The following is a 23,944-nucleotide window of genomic DNA, read 5'->3' on the forward strand; positions in this document are numbered from 1 at the left end:
CCCCCCCCCCAACAAATTCCTGTGTGGAAATTCTAACCCCTAAGGTGATGACATGGAGGTGGGGCCTTGGGAGGTGATGCAGCTCATGAACAGAATTAGTATTCTTAGAAAAAAGACCCCAGAGAGAGTCCCTGCCCTTGCGCTGCCTATGAGGAAGGGGTTCACAGCTGAGCTCGAACCTGCTGGAGCCTTGATCTTGGACTTCCAGCCTCCAGCACTGGGAGGAACGCATTTCTGCTGCTGAAGCCACCCAGTCTGTGGTATTCTGTTACAGCATCCTGGGGAGACTACGAGGAAAAGAAAAAACCCTATGCCTATGCCTATGCCTATGCCCTGTAAAAGGTCAGTAATTTCCTTGGCCCCCACTTCAGACCTTCAGCCTCTTATGGGTGACTTCTGCCAGCTGGCCTTGGCTCTCACTCCACAGTCACCGCCCTCCTAGCTTGGCCCACCAGCTCTCCTGTCCCCTCCCACAGCATCAAATCCACACTGAGTGCCCAAGAGCAGCACCCTCCAAAACCCCCAACTCAGGAAAAAGGAGCAGAGCCAAGCCCGAAGCAGGTGGACAATCAGGACTCCATTCAGGCCACGTGGTGGAGGGCTAGGGGGTTCCCGAAGAAAGTGTGTGTGTGAGTGTGTCCGTGTGGTGTGTGCGTGCAAGGTGTGTGTTCTATGTATATGTATGTGGTGTTGTGGTATGTGTGCATGGTAAGTATGCGTATGTGTGTGTGATGTGTGTATATGTGTGTGGTGTGTGCATGTATGTGATGTGTGCATGCACGTGATGTGTGCATGCACACATGTGAGGTAGAGAGGACAAAGCACACAGGTGGCAGGCGCCAGTCATCAGGGCTTGTCGTGATACCCTGGAAAATCACACAGGTGTACATGAGCCCTGAACAGAGAGAAAGGAAAAGTGGATGGGAAATTTCCCAGTTTCCAAGATTGAGAAATTGTGGTGGGAGGAACAGAAAGGGCAGAAATTATATAAAGGAAAGAAGGGTAAAGGGGGCAAGTGAGGTGGGGCAGGATGGTCCAGCTCCTCTACAACCACAGAGAGCCTGCCCAGCCTCCTGTAGAAGCCACTGCACCTCCGGCCCCCACCACACCCTGCCCAGGTCCCTATCAAAGGCCCCCAAAGAAGAGAACACCACTCTGCTTTCTGCCCCAGTCACGCCGGTGTGCTTTTCCTCATGGTGGCTGGAAGTCCCCCGTGCTATGTTCCTCTGCCCTGGCAGGCAGGACACCTGTGGAGCCACCGTCTCCTGCGAAGAAATGCAGGTTCCACGTGCAGAGGCAGAAGCAAGGAGGCCTCCAGCAGCCCAGAATCTCTGCTCCCGGGGCTCCCGATGTGTGGTCCAGGCAGGACAGGGCGCACTCCTTCACCCACGGCCTCTACATTCAGATTCAGGGCAGGGCACCCAGCCTCTCCTCCCAATCAGTAGGCAGAATCCAACAACTGCCACCCACATCAGCCCCGTCGGGATGATTAATGACATTGCGTCCATAAAACTCCAAGAACCTGGAGACAGGGTGCTGCATCCCAAAGCCCTGACTCAGAAAAACACACGGCATTTCCAGCCCACGTGGTGACGGAACAGTCAATCTGGGAACAAGATCCACCGAGGTGCCTCTTGCCCTTGCCCAGGACATATCGATGAGATTGGGGAGCCCCACATGGGGACACAAAGAGACAAACAGTGACAAACAGTTTCACACTCATGGAGATGTGTCCTTTAACGTTCTAGAGTCTTGTGCATAGAAGTGAGAAGGGGGAAGTGAGGAGACACAGTTGTTCATGGACATTTCTCAAAGCACGAACATTTCCAAATCTGGAAAAGCCTGATGACAAACAGGGAAATGGAGTTTGGAGGCGTAGCTCATGGGCCTCCGCACCTGAGTGGCTGCCTGAGCTTCTGGGGCCTGTGAATGACCGTTCGGTTTGCCCTTCCCGGCCCGCTGCAGATCAATTTCTTCCTGTGGGACATCCATTCTCTCAGCCGTGCCTTCTCCCTCCCCAGAGGTCTTAGCAGAGTGTTCACTTAGGGGTTCAGTTGTGCTATTACTGGCTAGCATCTTCCATCATGAACCTGTAAGGGCAGGCTCCAGGACTGCCACTGGTCACCACCCAGGCCCACTGGTACAGCAGGAACCCACAGGACAACGAGGCACTGGGATGAGTGGACATTGGTTCTCCAGCTCAAGGAATTTACTGGCTGTACTATAAGACAGATGTCATTCCTTTACCAATCTTCTAGGGGAAACCACTTCAAAATCAAGCATATCGCCATATGCCACAGACTTGGGAACTCAAGTCTTGGGGTTGTGGATTTCTCACCTAGGAGAGCAAACTAACCTAAGGCCCTAACATGCTACAGTGGGACACTCACAGAAAATTCTCTGGTTAAGTCCTTGGGCTCTAACAAGACGTGTGTAAGAAATTCACATCTATCATTCATTACCTTCATCTATTTGTTGAAATATCTAATAAAGGAGAAACCCTACCAAGGGTCTTTAACCCTTCTGATTTCATTACAGCTTTTTAGAAATTAGCCAGGAATCACTGTTAGTTTCTCGTGTCAGATTCTCATGTGAAGAAATCTGGAATCACTGTATTTGGGGCCAGTTAGCATTAAACTCATAAAACTATGCGATTAACCAAGGCTAAGCTATATCAAGTATACTTTTACCATGTTTAATGGATTTGCCAAAGGAAGAAAAATCTGACAAAGGGGCACCACGTCCCCAGAGTCATCTGGTTTGCTCATTAACTCTGACTAATTCTTCCTTTGTTTAATTGCACATTGTGTTAACCCACTTCACAAGGATGAGGGTTCTGTTAATACCATTTTTGAGCGTGCAGTTCTCCACACCCACACTACATAATTATCTAGCATCACAACGTGCTGTCTAGAAACGTATTTGAATGCTCAAAGTATTCTACCAACAAACAGAAGGAAAATCCCGTTGCCCAGTTTTCATTTGTCAGGGTTTGTTTTATGTTAAGTCTTTGATCTTGAATTAAAATATACACTCTCATTTTGCTCCCCTGAAAAGAAAGCTATTTTCCTGCCAGCCAATGTTTTGTCAAGATCATATTTACAAAAAATAGTTTTTCCCATAAATAGTCAGGACAGAGGCTGCCAGTGCTGGGCCACACCGATGACAGCCTGTACTCCCGGAGAGTGCTCTGGGCTTTAAAAGCCACGGCATGGGATCTGCCATTCAAGATACTTAGTTTTCTGCTGCTCCTTCTGAACTTGGAAACAGAATCAGCTCCCTACTTTTAAAGCTGCGCTAGATTCAGTGAGCTCCAGATACAGCTGTAAATCAAGAGCCATCGATTTGTATGACGGTCTCTCCTGAGTCTAACAGGTCCCACAGCGCATGGCAAAAGGGCAAACTTTGCGATGGGCAGAACTACGAAGCGGAGCTGGAAACGGGAACGTGCAGCTCACTCTCCCTGTTCGGGAAGGAGATGTGTGTGTGTCAGTGACGTCCAAGGCATAGGGGAGCCAGCGACGGGTGGGCCTCACATGCAGAATAAAATAAACCATTTAGCACGGATCTGCCTCCAGGGCCTTTTCTAGGGTATGTTGTTGATATTTTACCCTTGGATTCAGGCACACTTTTTGAAAAAATTAATTGTTTTCAAAGAACTATCAAAAAAGACAGAAGTAGGTGAATGTGGGAACCCACGCTGATCACACGGATTCTCACGATTCCGCTGCCAGATGATGATTCATGTGCGGTATGTGGAAATAGGAAATAGGGGACATCTGGAAAAAAATCTTGGCATTGCAAACGCCAGACAAAACACGGAAAAGGAAAGAGAATGTATTCTATTAACCCATTTAGCCAGCCCACGGGAGGGGAGGGAAGACAACCCCGGGCCCTGCAGATGAGCCTGAGTGTCCAAGTCAGATACTTTGGGGGTTGGAATCCATTAGATGGCAACAACAAAGTGACATCTCACGCATGTTCCCCTTTGAATAACAGCTAGACCAAGCAAGGCCGGCCGAGGGGAGGGAGGGGTTTGGACGTCTGTAAGTACACGCACATCGGGAAAAGCTGTTGGCAACACAAACTCTCAGCAGGATTTGGAAAAGTCGCGGAATTGAAGAAAAGGAGAGTCGTTTTCCTCACATTTTAAGGGGTAATGATTCCGGAAATGGATGATAAAACCACAACGTTGATTAGAAATTTGGATGAAAACTGCAGGCAGACCTCCCAAGTGAGCCCATCTCATTTTCCCTCCACCAAAAGCATCCAAAAGCTACAAACACTACCTAATGGTCCTGCCAAGATTCTCAAAACATTCTAACATCCCTTTAATTTAGGTCCTGGGAGTGCTTCTGTCACGGATGGAACAGGTCCATTTCTCTGGGTTTCCAGGCTTCACCTGTGGATTGCGAATACTTAGCTGCATGGGGATCCATGTCTATGTCTTTCTGTCCATGGATCTTTCTAGAACTGAGCTAACAAGCACACTTTCCTCACATTTATTGCAACTTCAAGATGCAGCTCCTATTCACATGACATGCACATGTCCCCACATGATATTTTAAATTTCTTAAGTGTTTTTATGTACAGTATCCTTCATTCAGTTCTTTTAGCAACTCTGGGGAATTTCCAGGTCAGGGCACCCACGGAAGGTCCAGATGATACACTATCTTATTACAGGCTCTGAGACATCCCAGGGCAAAACAACAAATGTCCATTTAACCTGAATTCAGTTTTCCCCAAACGCCTGCGTCCTTGGAACCTCTTCCCGTTTCCATCCCGGAGGAAACATCTGTTGACATCCTAAAGATGGTCTGATGATCATATTTTGGGAAAGGCTAAACTAGACACTATTGTCTCTCAGGAATATTCAAAACATGTATAAACAAAGGCGTTCAGCTGGCCTCAAAAATATTAGTAATTTCAAATATGCTTAATGTATGACCTAAACAAATCTCATATTTATTTTTTAAATCCCCTTAGTATTGTATACTAAGGAGTAATTTTTAGTGTGTTTTGATTTTATGGTATATATTTCACACTTATCAGTAAGAAAATTGAATTTCTTTTTAAATAGACTAGATTTGAAATTCTCATGTCAAATCTGGCACAGTGCCTCTCACATATTAAGTACTTAATAAATTACTGTTCTTATTAATAACTCACCTTTATTAGTTCAAATAAATTAACTTATCCAAAGTTTCAAAGAGTCTACACAAAAACATTTGCTTTCATGTGCTTGAGTAAATAATTTAATATCTAAGAAGAAGCATAACACCTTTAACATTTAAAACAATGGTTCATATAATTTATAGGAAAATTTTAATATTCTGTTAAAAACACATACAAGAAAGAAGACATGCAAGAAAGATAATCACACAAGAAGATAATGATTGTTCTTTAATAATTACTGGAGATGCAAATCTATTCTACACAGATACTAGGAATAACAAGGAATGAAAGGAGAGGAGCCAGTCCATCTATACAGTGGAATATTTAAAGCACTCTGTCCTTGTATGTTTTAATTTCATAATGAAAACATGGCTGAAACTATGTCTCTTGTTACCCATGTATAAATTAGAGGAAAGACCATGGAAATAAATATATTCATAAATTGAAGATTATTGAATCCTCCAAAAATATAAAGTACAGTCCCTGTCTCAAAAAGGAATTTCACCTAAGATTTAATTACAACTAAGAAAATACCCTAAATTTATGATCTTAGGGAAAAGTGAGTCCCTTACCTTTAAGACAATGTTAGATTCTAAGGCACTTTGACAATTGTTACAATATAGCACAAAAATGACTAGAATGTTGTAGATGATGTGTTAAAAAAACAGCACGCAAGCTCAAGCCTAAACTCCTTCTCATGTAGACGCTGCAGTGTCTCTGGCATTGGGAGCTAATAAAAAACAATCAATGTAAAATGGCATATCTAACTCAACACACTGGAAGATGTGGCCTCTTCTCTTCTTGTATTTAGGTATTAGATTTATGGCATTCCTTACTGATAATATTTTTCTCCTTATTTTGTATGGCCTTGAGAGAAATATACCAAGAATGCTTATTTTGCATCTCTCAAAGTGCCCAGCAAAGTAACAACTGAAAAACATGCATTGATTAATTAATCATGTATCTAAGGATCGACAGAGGCAATCCCTCTCCAGCTGTAAGGAGTCTGTGAAAAGGGGAAAGAAGGCGCCTCTTCCAGATGTGGAGGAGGCAGAGGCACAAGTCGATGACTGTGAGTCAAAGCGAGGATGCGTGAGAAGCAAGGCCATGCCCGCGTCCTGGGGAATCGCGGAGACGCAGTGAAGACCACCAGCCTAAACGCGGAGCGAGGAGCTTCCTGTGGAGTGGAGTCTACACCAGGATTTCTGAAAGGCAGGGGCCGTGGGGTGACCCAGTGCTCAGGCTGGGGGTGTTTCTGCAGCCCTCTCACAGGCCTGAAACAGGCTTACTTCAAAATGCCTTTCCTTAGAGAGGTTTTTATTCCTAATGCACAGGGAAAAGCACTCCCGAATGGGGTGGGATGCACGTTTTGCTGGGCTGGGCACCCCTAACCTGTCTCAGGAGGGGACAGTGGGGCAGGAGTGGCTGCTGACTGTCTGACCTGCCCCTTGTCACACATGAGGGGCTTGCTGTGGGTTATTTGTTGAACCAGGCTGGAGGCCCAGGTTGACTCCTTTAGAACAGGAACTGGGAGGTCTGCCCAGGGCCCCAGAGGAGTAGGCTCATTTCTCTGCGGTCCTCCAGCAGTCCTCCCCGTCCCGACCCATTAGAGAAAGGCTTCAGAAGGCTTGCTGTCCTTGGCAAGTGGCCAGGGGCGCGGTGGGTCCACCACAGAGTAAGAGGAAAGGAACTTGCTCAAGACCTCGGGATATTCTGAGCCGTGTCTTCAGCCGGCCCAACTCCCTCAGATTAGGATCTGCTTATCTGAAGAAGTAGAAACTGAGTCGTGCTCTGGTTAGTGCCTGAATCCTGTTATTCGTCTTTTATTAGCTATAGAAGATGGGTTAGTTCAGCGGTTCTTAATCCAGGCTGAGTCTGCACCCCCTACCCCTGCCAGGAGACATTTAGCAACAGCTGGAGATATATTTATGTCACGATTGCTGGGGTGGGGGTGCTCCTGGCATCTAATGTGTAAAGGCTGGGATGCTGCTCAATGTCCTATAATGGACAGGACAGACCCACAACCAAAATTATCCCACTCAAACTGTCAATACCACCAAGTGGAAAAAGCCTGGGCTGGTTGGTTTCTTCCACTGGATCATAGATATTATAATAATGTGCACAAAACACACTCAGCCCCAGGCCTGGCCCAAGATACAGTCTCTTTCTCTTTCTTGCTCTGATACTCACAAGCCAGGATTTTTCTATCCTGGCCTAGATCTGCTGTGTAAAAGCAGCAGCTACAGCCGAATGTTGAGATGCAGAGAAACAGGTTTATACAGAGGTATGCCATGGACATACACCGATTGTGTCAAATATCTAGACGCTAAATGGCTGGTAAAGCTACAAACTGTTTGCCGTAACAAGCAAAAGGGTATCCTGTACAAACTCAGCCCTATACAACATTAAATTCTTCCCAGATTTCCTGGGCCAGAAATGAAATCACTTCCAGATTGGCCACAGACTTCTCCAGCCCTTTCAAATCAGATAAGGTACACATTTTAGACAAACAGACAGCAATGCCATTTTCAAAGTTCTCTGCTTGGAAAGCAATCTTGGGTTGTTCTATCTGATGACAATATTATTGCAGTGCAGAGCCAATGTGAACAGGAGCTGTGATTTATAGACAATCTAATTAGTAATAACAGGATAATGTGCTGCTTCTCTCCATCTTTGCCAAGGATCTGGGTATCAGCAGGGTTAAAGTATTACAAGAAGATGTGAGATACCCACACAGTTGTCACTATTCACTAGAATTGCTACAATTCTGCTTAATTAAGACCCTGCTCACAAGACTGTGGCTTGGGAATGTCCCTTTTGAGAGTCACTATAGTAGAAACCCTCAAACCTTTGTTATGACAGCCTGTATCGACTGGTCCCAAGAGCTGTGTTCTCTGATTCATGCAGTTCAGTTAACATGTGTCTTCACACATGTGTGTGACAGATGAACCTAGTCTATATCCAAGCAAGCCTGGCGAATCAGTGAGGACGTGAGAGGCTGGGCTCCTGCTGAATCGGGGAAGTTGTCCCTTGATTTTATGCTCCAGGTCCCAGGGATCACTTCCTTCTCAGAAAGACTGTTGTATTTGTTTTCTCAACCGCTTCTCCTGGAATTTGATGATTTACTCTCGCCTTGTTATTTATTTATGTGCACCAGTCTTCCATCTCTAGTTTAACTTTAAATTCCCTTTTTTGGACACTGTAGGGTCACAGACTATGGTGATCGTGTTATGGAAACGTGGGCTCCCAGGTTAGATTATTTGAAAGACGTCTTGTGCAAACTCTATTTTAGCAAAACATAAATGGTTAATTTCCTTAGCAGATAGCAGTAACTTCTGGGAATGTGTTACCTTTCCTACTCTCTTAAATAGTTGAGAAAATCAGATTATCAAGCAAAAGAAGAGCTTAACTTTTGGCTATTTCCGTGAAGGCAAGCATTCAAAACCCTAATCAGTACAAGGAGATAGCATTCCCACACTGCTGCAGTCTCTGGAGAGGCACAGAGCCACTGTGTGCAAGGCCAAATTAATTACCTAACAGAAAACATCTGAAGATACGAGTGGCCTTCCAGGCAAGTGGGAAAATAAACAACTCAGCAAAGACGCTCTGAAATCCAGTAGAAGTCTGCTGAATGTAACTGCTGAACTCAGATCAAGCTACCTAGTATTTATTGATTACATGAAAACTAGGAGATTATAACACCAGCAACGATCTGTTGCCCTAAAATGTATTTATAGTGTCTACAGAATATAAGACATTTTGTGCATTCTGTCATATCTCCATAGAAAGCAGAACTTAGTCAAAAGAGATTTGTACTGGAGATATTCCAGTTTCTGTTGAGGATACTGATGGTTTGCAAATAACAGTGTCAAAGTTTTCTTCAAAGAGACCTGGGAAAATATGTCTCAGAAATAATTTCCAAATTTCTAAGGCTGTGACATTCTGACCCAGCTTGGTAACTCCAACTGCATCTGAGCTGTGCCTCCTACTGTCCTGTTTTAAGAACAACCAATCAAAATCAATTTAATGTGTAGACATTTGGAAATATCAAAATAATTTCTATGAGGATAGAAGGCGTTCAGTTGCAGCTCATCAGCAGACCAGTGCTTTAAACCAGTAGATTTGCATTCCATTATTCCAACCCCTTTAGTCGTGTTGTTTTTACACTTGGTCGGCATTTCTAGGGCTGGGACTCTCTGAAAGTGGGTGGAAGGTGGCGGCCACTCAGGAGGATCCATTTCTTCTCCTGACCTGCCAGCCTAGAGTACATTTCTTTCTTGGCTGACTTTGGGATGAGAGAAGGGGAACCAGCTCTGAAACCCTATCTCAGTGAAGCCTGAGGCATTTCACATCATTAAATTGATTATTTTAACAGGGCTTCCAAGACAATAAGGGGAAGTTTAAAATTTCCTCTGTCAGTGGGAGGAAGGGCCCTTTCCCCTTCTCAATGCTGTGTGAACCATAGGACCTGAAATGTTTATGCTCAAGATGAGAAAAAAATAGACCTTCTCTATTTTTGTTAAAATGATATAATACTAAACCATTCAGCTATTGTCCTAGGCCTAGATTTCGGGAGGCCTTCTGAACCCATTCAATCATCATTGCCTTTTAAGTCACAAATTCAGAATGGTCTAAGGTAGAGCTTGCTAGCGTTTTATTTTAAATGTTCTTTACGGAATTAAAAAAAATTTTTTTTTAAACAGTAAGAACCCCAAAGTTGGCAATGGAGAAGTAGGAGTGTAGAGGAGCAGATCAGGCTAAAAAAAGTCCTGGAGGTGCTGGGCTCCCTGGCCTGGGTCCCTTGGTGGGAAACCTGGCTAAGGTCACCAAGGAGAAGAGCAGGATCCTGCTCCTTCCATCCCAGTCCCGGCCTGGACTCTGCTAACCCCCAGTGTCAAGACTAAAGCTGGCTCCTGTAGGAAGCTGGCATGGAACCTCCCTCGGGACACAACTTCCATATGGCCCCACAACTTCTCCGCCTTCCTGTCCTAAGCAGGGGGCAGGCCCCATGCAGGCTCCAAGCCAGGACAGGCACAGACCCGGCCTGGGCGGAGGGGGCCGCCCCCAGCAAGGGCTCCTCCTCAGGCAATGTTGAGATAAAATGCTGGAGGCCCCTTTCCTTCAGGCCAGGTGCTGGACACCGCCTTCCCTGCCTCCCCCACACACGTAGCCCACTCGGAGTGGAAGCGGCTTGGCGCTGAGGGGTGTTACCAGGTTGTGGAGATGTCAGTTGACAAGTAGGGAAGGCTACACCCTATGATTCTCCCTTGTCATGTCTTGATGAGCGGATTTTTGGGAAAAACTGAAATAAATTAGGCTAAAAAAATTACAAGTTTTTCGGTTTTTAGTTCTGAGTTAGAGCCTCCCTCTGTGGCCTAGGCTACAGTGCAATGGCGCGTTCTTGATTCACCGCAACCTCGGCCTCCTGAGTTCAAGCTATTCTCCTGTCTCAACCTCCTGAGTAGCTGGAACTAAAGGTGTGCGCCACCACGCCGGGCTAATTTTTGTACTTTTAGTAGAGACTGAGTTTCGCCATGTTGGCCAGGGTGGTCTCAAACTCCTGACTTCCAGTGATCCTCCTGCCTCAGCCTCCCAAACTGCTAGGATTACAGGCATGAGCCACCACGCCTGGCCTAAAAAATATACACAAGTTTATAGATGTGGATAGAATAAGAAAGTCTGCAAAGCTCCAGAGCCGAGGAAGGGCCACCAAGGCCTGCCGGCTGGACAGAAGTAAATGGAAATGGAGGTGGACATCAACCCTCCTCTCCCTAGGAGGGAGCACGGCCAACTTGGCTGCAGCCCTGATGCTTTCAAAGTCACATGGAAAACAGAGTAATCATGATACAGGCCTTAACTTCGTCTGTCGGTAGCTCAGAGCTCTCCATTGGATAATTTTAAGGACATTTTTATGAGTTTGGTGAGCTCACATGTATATTTCAAGTTAGGTTTTTAACAAAATGTCTGCGGCATGAGAAACACTTGCCTCTACTTTAAAATAACTTTTTTTTTTTTTTTTTTGAGACGGAGTCTCGCTCTGTCACCCGGGCTGGAGTGCAGTGGCCGGATCTCAGCTCACTGTAAGCTCCGCCTCCCGGGTTTAGCCATTCTCCTGCCTCAGCCTCCCGAGTAGCTGGGACTACAGGCGCCGCCACCTCGTCCGGCTAGTTTTTTGTATTTTTTAGTAGAGACGAGGTTTCACCGTGTTAGCCAGGATGGTCTCGATCTCCTGACCTCGTGATCCGCCTGTCTCGGCCTCCCAAAGTGCTGGGATTACAGACTTGAGCCACCACGCCCGGCCTAAAATAACTCTTGAACATGCATACTGGAAACTGCTAGAAACAATTCCAAAGTAAGAGAACAAACAGAGCATGAAGATAAATTAGAGTTGATAAGAAAAGATGTGATACTTTCCTTACATACTCCATTCATTCAAAAACCATCCAGGTGACACTACTGCCACCAACTATCAGGCATATTTTTTAAAATAATAATGTTGGCATTTCAGCAAACAGCCAAAAAGAAACCACAGAATTGTCTGTAAACTAGAATTTGCTGAATTTCAAAAGCATCAGTCTGTGGTCCAATAAAACCTCTGGCATCCCGGGGAGGGAAGTAAGAATTCACACGCTGGCCAGAATGACACCTTCAGTTTTCTGGAAACAGTATCCCACAGAGCACACTCCATTCTACAGGGTCCCAACCTGCTGCGCGCACCTGCACCAGAGGCCAAGTGGCTTAAGGTGGTGGTGTTTCCTCAGGGCCACACCTGGTTTCCACAGTGACCCACAGATGGTACCAGGATGCTGCACTGTTCCCTGGATAAAAAACAGGCAGGCACCCTCTTTCCGACCAACTGAAATGCACACATTCAACTTGCCTTCCAGAGAAACTTATCTTTATCTGGAGCCCTGATTCTTAAATGAGAGGAAGGGGAAGAGTCTGCTTGGAAATATATTTTAAATTTACATTTGGGAAACACTAAGTTTCTCAAGCAATATTTTTATAAATAAATCTAGACAAGCGTGTGATGGATTAAAAGATGGTTTAAAAATACTAATTTGAAGAGAAGGCCCTCAAGTAAAATAGGACATCGTTCTTTTTCTGGAAAAATGCTAAAATTAGTTCTTATACATCAATTCCAAAAAGTACAATAGATTCAACAGATTTTCTGCCAATATACTTGTTACTCTTAGAGTCAAAAAGGAAAATAAACCAAATATCTTTTTCTACGTTAATTGCCACATACTGTTACATTCTTTGGAGAATAGCTATTATAATAATATTACTACTCAGAAGTAATGTCAAGCCTGGTTGGGCTTCATTTGTATTGCTCTGGGGAAATTATCAAAACAGTAATGAGGCTTTCACCTGAATTGCTGATTATTCGGTTACTGTTAGTATAGTACTTACTGTCCAATTCAAAAAGAAATGTTGTGATTAAAATTTCGGCAACTCACCTTTTGTCCCTTCACTCCATGGCAGTCACATTTGCCACAGCCAGAGCCAGCACAGCCACCCTGGAAGGAAGAGAAAACATCTTTAAATAGAAGAACACTTTCAAAGCGAGGCTGATATAAAATGGAGATGGTTCTGGCATCCTGACTTGTTTATAAGCGAAGCCTGCCCTGTCCTTCGCACACAGTCTTATCTGCACTGGTTTTCATGGGGCCATCATGCAGTTCCACTTAGGGTGCAGATCCCCGGCCCAAATAGACAAAACAAAGATCCTTGAGTAGAACAAATCAAAGTGTTACACAGTCCAAAAAGTGAACAATGTCACCTATACACTTTGTCCTTTGTTAATTTCTATTTGAAGTTGGCTCCCTCGGGGATTAGTTTAACAGGGCACCACCCATATTTGCAAAGCTACCAAAATGTCCATCCTTCTTATTTAGAGGTGTCAGACCTAAGACCATGGGAGGCTGAGAGCTTCCAACGGCGCGGTCCCAAGGGCACACGGGCATGCAAAAAAAGTTTGTACAGAGAAAGAATAAAGGAATGAGCTGATTTTTAAGCCCAAATCTTAAAGAACTCCTTTTTGAATTCAATTAAAGCTTGAATGTCCCATTAAAGAACAGTCAACAACAAAATATTCTTGTAGTTCACTTTTTTTTTTGAGACAAAGTGTTGTTTTTGTTGCCCAGGCTGGAGTGCAATGGCGTGATCTCGGCTCACTGCAACCTCCACCTCCCGGGTTCAAGTGATTCTCCTTCCTCAGCATCCCAAGTAGCTGGTAGTACAGGCACCCGCCACCATACCCGGCTAACTTTTTGTATTTTTAGTAGAGACGGTGTTTCATCATGTTGACCAGGCTGGTCTCAAACTCCTGACCTCAGGTGATCCACCCGCCTCAGTCTCCCAAAGCGCTGGGATTATAGGCATGAGCCACGGTGCCCAGCCTGTAGTTCACTTCTAACATAAAATTTAATGTTAAAAATGCAAGGACATGAATCCAAGCATGTGATAAAAGCTGGAGAGGAAGCGAGCTACCATGTGTTCAAACACCTATCAGGTGCCATGCACAGTCAGCTATCATCCTATTTAATGATCATAACAATCATTTCAAGACGGGTAGTGCCATCCCCATTTACAGATGTGGAAACTGAATTAGAAGGTTTATTATAACATGCTAGGACAAAGTGGAAATTAGAACCCAACTTCAACTTCCATTATGTAAAATTGCCATCCCATGAAAAGATAGAAATATGTCGGTACATACACGCATTTGCAATTTCCTTAGAAGAATCCCAGTTTTAAACCATGACAGACACAGGTATTGTGGATGGAAGGTAAAGAGGTATGAGATGAATAATCGGGTTAATAAGCTTTATTAGAGGCTCTGCTTTAAGTCTGATAGAAAATGTTTACTTATATTCCACTTCAGGTGATTGTCATTTCCTGAAAATAAAATCTTGCCGCTAATAGTGTTGTGATCATGCAAAGCGCATATTTTTAACAACATATCCAAAGCCTCAGCTGCACTGCCATGGAGACCTCTCCAAAAACAATCACATCTGGAGATATTTATTTTGTAAAAAGCTAAATCTGAACAAGTGCCTCCAAGACAGTAAGCTGTTCTCAATTTTATACTTTGGAAAAGGGAACAGCTGACAACAGTCCAAGCAAACTCCAGAGATGATGGGTCTGTGTTTTTCTCTGACTCACATTTTAGGCCATTTTCAGCCTACACTCTCATAACCTCCTAACATTTTAAATCAATCCATGTGCACAGATTTGCTTCATAATCTGGGTTGTGGTGACCACTCAGAGGCATCCAAAGAGATGAGGCGAAAAATCTGTAACCTGTGCTCCAGGACGTTCTTCCAAAATAGACAACTACGAGTACTGAGAGACCTCACCAGAGGCACCTAACTCAGCCGGCACTGCCATGTGCCTAATCCCCAGGTGAGGGTCACCTGCTCCCTACCTGGCTCCTGCAAAAAGCTGACTGCATGTCTCTACTGTCAGGCTTATCACGTTTCTCCTTGTTTACTCCCGTGTCTCCGCGGTACCCCCTGAGGGCTTCGGGGACAGCCCTACCTGCAACTCACACCAGGCTCCCGGCTCCCGTAGCACTGAGCCTGATGTAAGCTCTGTTTCATCTAAGATGACATCAACTGTAAAACCCATACTAAGAAATAAAGAATGGCACTAATTAAACAATGACACATTATCAGTTGTTAGATCTATCCCAATTTCAGAGTTGTTAAAACATAATAAATGCACATCTTAGAATTGATGAAATCAGGACCCAATTACGGTTGTATTCTTGGTGCTGTTACTGGTGTTGCCCATGTAAGCAACCTTAAATAACAACTGTAGATGGAAATCCAGTGGCAACGCGCACCTCAACTCACAGTGCGTTCGTGCACAACTGCGCTGTGCAACAAAGCCCCAAACAGGGAACTCGGCAATGATTGCCTGACTGCTGCACATCACAGAGTAGCCAGGGAAGAGCCGGAGACTCTGGGGAGTGCGCTGGCACCTGGCACCTGGCACCTGGAGCTGTCCAGACCAGCTATTCCATCACCAGGTCATCTCCAAGTCCCTGGGGTTCCGGGACAGCCTCTTTGCTGGGATTATGCCACTGCCTACAACCTGTTTGCGTTTGAGCCAAGTTCAGAAACACGTCTCTGTTCTTTAAACTCTGCTGTGTTTCATCCCCCTCTTACAGATATCAAAAGGAAAACCCACCAGGCTAAGTCTCATGTATCTGCTGAGTCCATTTAGGAAATGTCCAGCAGTCATCTGGGCTTAGCTGGCAGAAACTCAACACCAGCCTGAAGCAGTGTGGATTTTCGACTTGTGAGTCAATTGCTGCTTTCTGGGAGAGAGCAGATTAAGCAGGGATTCAAGGGATTGAAGCTGAACATGGCTATGTGGTGATCTGGAGTTTTCCGAAACGTTGATAAAATCTCAGAAGCTCATCTTTCTGCAGTTTGAGGGAGGTTATAAAAATGAATTTCCTGGAACTGTGCCCTTAAGCCATCCGTGAATGCCTCCATTGCCTGGGATTGCAGGTAAGAGGCTGCAGGGCTGTGACTGTGGACACTGGGGTCAAGAAGCTTCTTGTGCCTTTGGTACAGAAATACCCCTGGCAGATGCCGGTGACAGGCGGGTGGGTAGTTTTACCCTGGGGACCACTTCAGGTACTAACGAACACTGAGGAAAATCAGAGATGAGAAAGGGCTGACCCCCGACCCCTGGCTTCCCCCACCACCTTACACTTTTTCATAAGCAAGTATTTTTTTTTAATCCCAGACCAAAAACAGGTATGGCTTTATTTGTGTAGGGAACTTTATTATCAATTCTGGCCCCAGAAGGCAATTCTAAAAAATGGATCATTCCAGAAATATCTAAATTAGGGTCAACTTTTCAGAACAAAAGATGTCTAAGACCACGATTTTTGTGTCACATTCTGGGTGGTCTAGCATTTTATGTAAATGGTTTTGTTAAAAACAAAAGAAAACAAACAAACAAACAAAACTAGCCTTTAGAATGACAAGAATGACAAACAAATATCCTAAGATGTATGTTTACTTGGTTAAATAAAATCTGTTTTGAAATATCACTATTCTGGTCCTTTCTGTTATATAAGGGCCTGTGCTGGGTTTCAACCTGGCATATCAAGGTATTTTAGCTGCAATTCAAGGGTTCACTGTTAAAAAGAAAAAAAAAAGTACAAAAGATGACCTGAGTACCCCTTTCACTCAGGTGTAATGTATAAGCTTGAAATAGTGAATCAAAATAAAAGCCTTAAGTAATGCAAGTCTTAATTCTCTGTTGTAAATTACTATGTTTAAAAGGGGTACATAAATAATGCAGGTTACCCAGGTTCACAATTACACTGGTGACCTGACATGTGAAAAGCTATGTCACCATTTCATCATTTCCTGAGGAATTACATCTTGTATCTGGACTCCCAGAAAAATCTAAAGCTATAAACAGACTGGTGGACTCCACTGGCCCCCTGATGGCTGCACATCTCAGGGCCTTTATGAGGGCTCTGCATTCTCCCCATGTCTGGATGACCCCACAGATGAGTTCCCATCCCATCTGTTTCAGATTCTAGAACGGGAATAACTGGTACATTCTGTGCGGTGCTCGTCCTCTTCCTGGTTTTCCCCTCATTGATGTTCTAGGGTCAATGAGTTCCAAATTCCTGGAGCAGTGCCTGTGTTGTCTGCCTGTGAGGCACACACTTAACCCAAATGGTCATGATGACGAAAGTCGGTCACGAAGGCAGTCTCCACTTGGAAGACAGCGAATATGGCTGGCAGTTCTCAAAGGAAAGAAAGGTGAGGGTCTCGGTCTCTCTTATAGAAGTAGACCAGCCACGGACAACAGCAACACAGGTACCCCAGACCAATGCAGAAGAAAAGGATCCCAGAAAGCTCTTGGAGTTGGGGGTGAATTTATTATTTATGCTCCTAAAACTGTAGACAAACTTCATGAAAACCAAGTCACTTTTGAAAGTCCTGTTAGCCTCTTCCCCATAGATCATGTGGCCTACAGAGTATAAGAAGTTATCTCTAAATGGAAGCTGAACTGAATTAACTGTGTTTGAAACAGAAAAGAAAATAATAATAATAGTCCCCAATGGACTCTGTCAGACACACACACGCACGCATAACTCCAATAGCAGAGATCAACTTTAAACGAAAATAAAAAATACAATATGAAAGGAATGCAAAGGTACTACAAAGTAATCCCTAAACCAAATATCTTTTATATTCTCTGAAAGTCTCTTCAACTTTTCAGGATATGTTAAAATAATTAATGCTGTGAAACTTTTCTTTCATGCTCAATTAAGATATTCAGAGATCTACCATCAGTATTAATGTTATAAAGTATATTAAGTTCTTAAAACACACAAAGATTTTACAATACGCAGTACGAGTGCCAAAGAAGAAAGGGGAGGAAGAGAAGTCAATGATTTTAATACGAAATAAAGCCTATTTCTGGTTTTCTCGGATCTATAGACCAAGAGGGCGCTCTTCTCAAGATTAAAGTGAATTCCATTCGAGAAGATGCAAAAAGAGGAAAGCTCACTCACTCTGTTAGGAGGATGCCTTTTTAACTGAACTGAAGAACTCCAGCTGCTATGCTACTGGGGGGTGTGTGTGTGTGTGTGTGTGGGTGTGTGGGTGGGTGTGTGGCAGAGAGAGAGAGGGAGGGAGGGGAGAAGGGTGCAGTGTTATACAATTTAACTAGGACATGTCTTCTGATGAAGGCATATTTGGAATGAGTTAAACAGGATGAAGTCTTCAATTTTCTGATTTTTTTCCTGCTTTTGATGGAAGATAGACCTTTAACATCACAGCTTTAACAATTTTTATGTGTTTCACATCCCACCAAATAGGGACATGTGGAGATCTGCCAAGTCTAAACAGCTTATCTTTCAAATTCTTTCTCGCATTCCCTATGCTGTGCAAAATGTCAAAATACTTTCCTGGTGATACTGCCGTCCAGGGCTCTTCCTGGTTGCAGCACTTCCTCAGGGAGTCTTTTAAATAATTACCTACCCGACTAAATCAATGTATGGAGACCAGAGACTGTATCTTAGGGCTACTTGGGCAGAATTAAAAGTGCGCAGCAGGCGCGGGCCCCACACACTCCCGGTGGGACTGCAAGCGGAACATTCCCAGCCCCCCTGGAAGCCGCTTGGCAGCCCCTGCTGAAGCTGAGCCCCGGCCCCGGCTCCTTCCCCGAAATTCCACTCCCAGGGATAAGCCCCACGGCCACACAGCAGGGACGCACTGGTACATTTCTACAACTGAGGCAACTTGGGCAAAACCCCATTGACCCTTATCACGTGCTGCCGGGATCTGATCTTTTCAATTCTAAAACAGAGTCTCGCTCTGTCGCGCAGGCTGGAGGGCAGTGGCGGGATCTCAGCTCACTGCAACCTCTGCCTCCTGGGTTCAAGCCATTCTCCTGCCTCAGCCTCCTAAGTAGCTGGGGCTACAGGCGCAGGCCACCATGCCAGGCTAATTTTTTGTATTTTTAGTAGAGACAGGGTTTCACCACGTTGGCCAGGCTAGTCTCGAACTCCTGGCCTCAAGTGATCCACGTGCCTCAGCCTCCCAATATCCTGGGATTACAGGTGTGAGCCACCGCACCCGGCCTCGATTCTATTACTTTAAATACCACTTCATTCACACACACACAAGATGCTGGTGTGGTGAGTAAAAGACAACCACACAGATGCACCAGGCACTCACACTTTTGTCGGAGAGTGAAACCTCACAGACTGTATATGGAGAACGGACTTCCTAGCTTCTGTCCTGTTGGCCTGTGCTGCTTGTGTCACACTTGTTTTAACCGTTGTGGCTGTGAGGTTCTGCGAAATGGCTCTCTCCATCTCCATGGACCCCCAGGGCCTAGGAATGCCCTAAACAAGAACCTTAAAACTTCTCCAAAGAGAGCACACTCTGATGATCCCATCATATTAAGTTTAAGAACAGGGGCCTCTATCTGTGGGGAAAGAAGTCAGAATTGTGATGCCCTTCTGGGGGGAGGGGGTGGCAAAGGTGGGGACAAGGGAGGTTTCTGGGGTGCAGGAAACATTCTCTGCTTGTTGCGGGCAGTGACTACATGGGTGTATACATGGGTAAAAACTCATCGAGTCGTACACTTGAGATTTTTGCACTTTGTTGTATTTCAATAAAATTAGAGAAAAAGGGACATGCTCAAGCCTGTTCACAGCAGCAGTATCTACAACTGCCCCAGCTGGAAACAGGTCAAGGGACTGAGAAACGATGGTGTATATTCACGGAAGGGAGTCCCCAGCCACACCGGGGCAGGCCAGCTACAGCACCCGGAGCAAGCTGAACCCAGGCACAAAAGAAGACAAACTGGGTGACTCCATTCCTATAAAAGTCAAAGCCTAACAAGATGACGTTGGATCCTGGTTACTCTTGAGGGCTAATGACTAGAGGAGGACCCCAGGGGACTTTGTGCCTTCTGGTAATGTTCTGGTTCGTAGTCTGGGTTCACTAGTATGTTCACCTTGGGGAAAATGCACTGAGTTGTACCCTTTGCCTTCGATATGTTTCTGTAAGTTTCTAAACTTCAATAAAAGTTAGCTCCCCAAAAAAGTGTCCATGGCATTTAAAAATTACTAACAAAATAGGCCAAATGTTGTAGTATAAATAATGATTTCTTAAAAGCTTACATTTGCACAACATTTTTCAACTTCCAAAAATATATTTAGTATTGTGGTTTTAAAGGTAAAATTAACTTTTCTCCCGTATTCTCACAGAACTCAAAATCAATGTGCTTTCATCTACATTTGTTTTATTATCATCATCATTTTGTTTTGACTAACGTAAGATAGATGTGACCCCAAAGATGTGAAAATAATTCTTCAGCATTAACTCCCCTGAAAGGGCAATTTAGTTAAATAAAATAATATTTCGGTTCCATTTAATAATGGAACACACAGAAACAAAATAGTCCTTACTACTGTTTAGAGTTACACAATATTTCTGCCCTAATTTGAAAACAAGAGTTGATACATTCTCGGCAAAAAGAAAAAAAAAAAAAGCACAAAAAATGTGAGAAACAGTGAATTTCTAATATGTAACATGTCTCTGTGCTGTAGCATGACTAAGATTCGTACACGTGAGGTACATGCTCTATTCTGCTTCTCACTAGAGACTGAGTTTGCAGAGCAGAAAGGCTCCCAAGAACCCACACGCCTTGAGGAAATGAGGGTGTTTTCTTGGCTTCACTTAGGATCAACATGTGACTGCAGTTCTGGTCCCATTTTCCCCGTCAGACAATTCTGTTGACTAATTTTTCACTTCTTTTCTTCCCTTTCTCCCACTAAATGGGGGTGGACATTAAATATTCTTGCCTGGGGAATAGGACGGCCTGGAGGGAATGACCATGAAGGCCAGCACTTCACCTTCAGGTCATTGGTCTTTGTCCAGCTGCAAGCAGATGTGATTACGATTAGACTGTGGGTCAGTGGTTCCTCGGATGGCTGTGTGTGAAATGAGTTGGTGGGCTTTGTATGTGTCCGCCGGGACCCATGGGTGGAAACTCTGTTGGGAGGAATGACCCGGGACGAGCCTTCCCGTGCTTGTGAGTCACTGGCCTGACGTACTAGCACAGTGGGGCAAGGCCAGCACGGCCCCAGCATCCGGGTCCCACGGAGCCCCTCCCAAACCAAGTGTCGGCTCCAGGCAAATGTGTAGACTTGAGAGACACACTGTTCTCTCAATGAAGCTCAAACTCCCAGAGGAGAAATCTCCCTCCCACAGAGCTGTCACTCTTATAGCTACTCTTCCCAGTTCCCTGGATTCCTTTCCCACCAGCCGTGCTACTGTCCCTTGTAACTTTCATCTTTAGCCCCTCCATTCCACCAATGCCTATTTTACAGGCACCCTTTGAAGAACAGCAGATTTTACCCAGCCAGGCACGAAAAAAGATGCTGGACGATTTCTTCCAGCTTTGGAGAACTGTGCAGCTCCCGGCTGTGCTGAAGGGCTGGAAGTTCTTCCAGCTATCCCCGGTTTTCATCTTCCATGGCCCACTCCTTCCACACCCTGGTGCCACCCCGGCCTACACCAGCCATGTGGGCTTCCGCCTTCACTTTCAACATCTGACTCCCAAGCCCAGCGCACGCAAGACAGCCCCAAGGCCCATGCCCAAGACTAGGGTGAGCGGGTGGGTCAGGGGCAGCACCAGCAGGCCTGTGCCAGGCACTCCTTCACAGGTCCTGGCAGTGCCCAGTCATATTCATCTTTTTCTTAACAGGTGGTGAGATTTACTTCCCACCTACTGCACGCCTGCATGGGCCAGGCACCCCCCGTTGCTAAGAATACAGAGCTGAGTGTGTGAGCTAGCCGGATAAGGAAAAGTGAAATTACAATACAACATGGGCTGCAAGGGAGTTGAGCAGAGACCCACAGGCAGGCCAGAGGGGGACTCAGGAACCCCCAAAGTAGGGCACACTTCAGCCGAGTTGTGAAAAGTCAGGGCTGTTCACCTAGGAAGAACCCAGCATGAGGGAAAGACGGCGAGAACAGGCTGCCAGGCAGGCACAGGTGCGAGCCGGTACAGAATTAAGACAGCACATTCCCGAGGCAGACAGGAGTTTAACTTTTGAGATCCTGGCCGCACAGCCTGATAGCATAAAGACCTTGAACCCATGCCTGACTTATAGCAGAGGCACAGTCTTCTCCGCCTTAATTCTCCTTAGTCCTAGTAACACTGACTCTGATAAAGGAGTCTGTAATCGCTATCTGAAAAGGGATAGCACATTTACGGGAAGACTTACAGAAATTCCAACAACTGGGTGTAAGTGTCTTCTTTATTAATTCCTCATCATAAATACATTACTTTTTTTTTTTTTAGGTGGAGTCTCGCTCTGTTGACCAGGCTGGAGTGCTTTGGCGCGACCTCAGCTCACTGCAACCTCCCCCTCCCGGGTTCAGGCAATTCTCCTGTCTCAGCCTCCCAAGTAGCTGGGATTACAGGTGCCTGCCACCACGCCCGGCTGATTTTTCTATTTTTAGCAGAGATGTAGTTTCGCCATGTTGACCAGGCTGGTCTCGAACACCTGACCTCAGCTGATCCACCCACCTCGGCCTCCCAAAGTGATTACAGGCGTGAGCCACCACTCCCAGCCAAATAAATTACATTTTAATCTATTCCATCTACAATCTCCAAATTTATAATAACATTTAATTTTAAAGCATGTTTCTGTACATAATTATATGTATATATGTATTTTATATATAATACATAACTATATGTATACGTATATGTGTGTATGTGTATATATATATAAAAACTATCATGTGTTGTCTTCATGCCCATCAACATGATTAACTGGAGTAGGAGAAGGTTTGTAAAAGAAATGCACTACAGGTTGAATATTCCCAACCCCAAAATCCAAAATCCAAAATGCTCCAAAATATAAAACTTTTTGAGCACCAACGTGATCCCACCCATGGAAAACTCCATGCCCTCTGACCCCACCCACAACCTTTACGGCATTCAACCTTCAGAAGAACTCCTAACTGGGTCTAGATTTGAAACCAGAGGATCACTTAGCCAACAGCTGCTGTCTGTCCCTCTGTGGTCCAGGAAGTGCACTGCATATTGTCACATGAAGCAAGAAATTCCAAACAAATGGTCTGGCTTAATACTATGATCCATACGTTTACTGGACGGCTAGCAAGAGGGAGTACGCAGATAGTATTCCCATCAACAGAACTCTCTTTGAAGCATATCTTGAAGGCTCCATTTGCCTCTGGAAGTGACACACAGAAGCAGGAGGGTGGCTTTGCTCTGAGGAAGACACAGCAGCGCCCATGTTCTATTTATCCCACTGCGTTCCACCAGCTGACCCTTTAAGGAGCCTTACAGTTTATAACACACTTTAAAAGGAAACATGAAAAGCCTAAGTGACTAGTGAAATATTTCAAGCATGACGGACATGCATCTCAAAAACAGAGTTTAGAAAAACCAGTGGTGGCAGTATTACCACTTTTTTTCTTACACAATTAAATATTTTAAATCATTGCTGATTTTGTGCTCATCTTCTCCACTCATCTCTTCCAGTGGAGATGTGGAATGTAACCCAAGTTATATGACCTCCCGCCATTCTCTGTGTGTCCCCATCCTAAATAGATAAATTCCTCTTCTAAAAAGCAGACTTAGGTAAGTCCTGCTTTTTCACAGAACTGGGGAATATGCGACTGAACAGGCCTGCTACTCTTACTCACTTGGTAGCAATTTATCGAGCACTTACTATGTGCTTGCCACTGTACTTGCAATCTGGAGGGTAAAGGATGACTTAGACATGTGTTCTCAAGGAGCTTGCTGGCTAAGAGGAGAGAAGCTGAGGCCCCTACCATGTTAAGCCCATTACAAGGAAGGTGGTCAGAGAAGCCAGCAGGAGCACACTTCCCGGGGAGAAGGTCTGTGTGCCGGCAGAACAGCCCAGGTGTTGGCTTCAGCCCTGCACAGGGCTGCCTGAAGGCAAGAGTGCTTCAAGGACACAGGTGGGGCAGCTGCCTGTGACCACGAAAGGCCAAGTGGCTTCCACTTCATTTTCTAGCAGGCCTTGGGGAGGGTCTAAAGGTTCAGAGATGAGGGAAACCAATCCCATTCGCTGGATTTTGGTGACATTCATCTGTGAGACTTGTGTCAAGTGGATTAGCATGAGGAGGGAAGGGAAGTGAGGAGACTTGCAAGGAAGTCCTTGCCCTTGGGGATGGGAGCGAGAGCAGAGCAGCTGCGGGAAGGT

The 23,944-nt window shown here is 45.1% G+C and overlaps 1 protein-coding gene across 1 annotated transcript in view; it reads right to left on the minus strand.

The window, feature by feature from the left end:
* COL4A1 (collagen, type IV, alpha 1) overlaps nucleotides 1–23,944 on the minus strand; it is a 153,340-nt gene that overhangs the window by 87,564 nt on the left and 41,832 nt on the right. Inside the window, exon 2 of the mRNA XM_011989780.1 lies at nucleotides 12,636–12,695. The gene's annotated coding sequence lies outside the window, so the exon portion shown is untranslated. The remainder of the gene's footprint in view (nucleotides 1–12,635; nucleotides 12,696–23,944) is intronic.

This window comes from Mandrillus leucophaeus, unplaced genomic scaffold (assembly GCF_000951045.1).
Source record: "Mandrillus leucophaeus isolate KB7577 unplaced genomic scaffold, Mleu.le_1.0 Scaffold363, whole genome shotgun sequence".
Classification (NCBI taxonomy): domain Eukaryota; kingdom Metazoa; phylum Chordata; class Mammalia; order Primates; family Cercopithecidae; genus Mandrillus; species Mandrillus leucophaeus.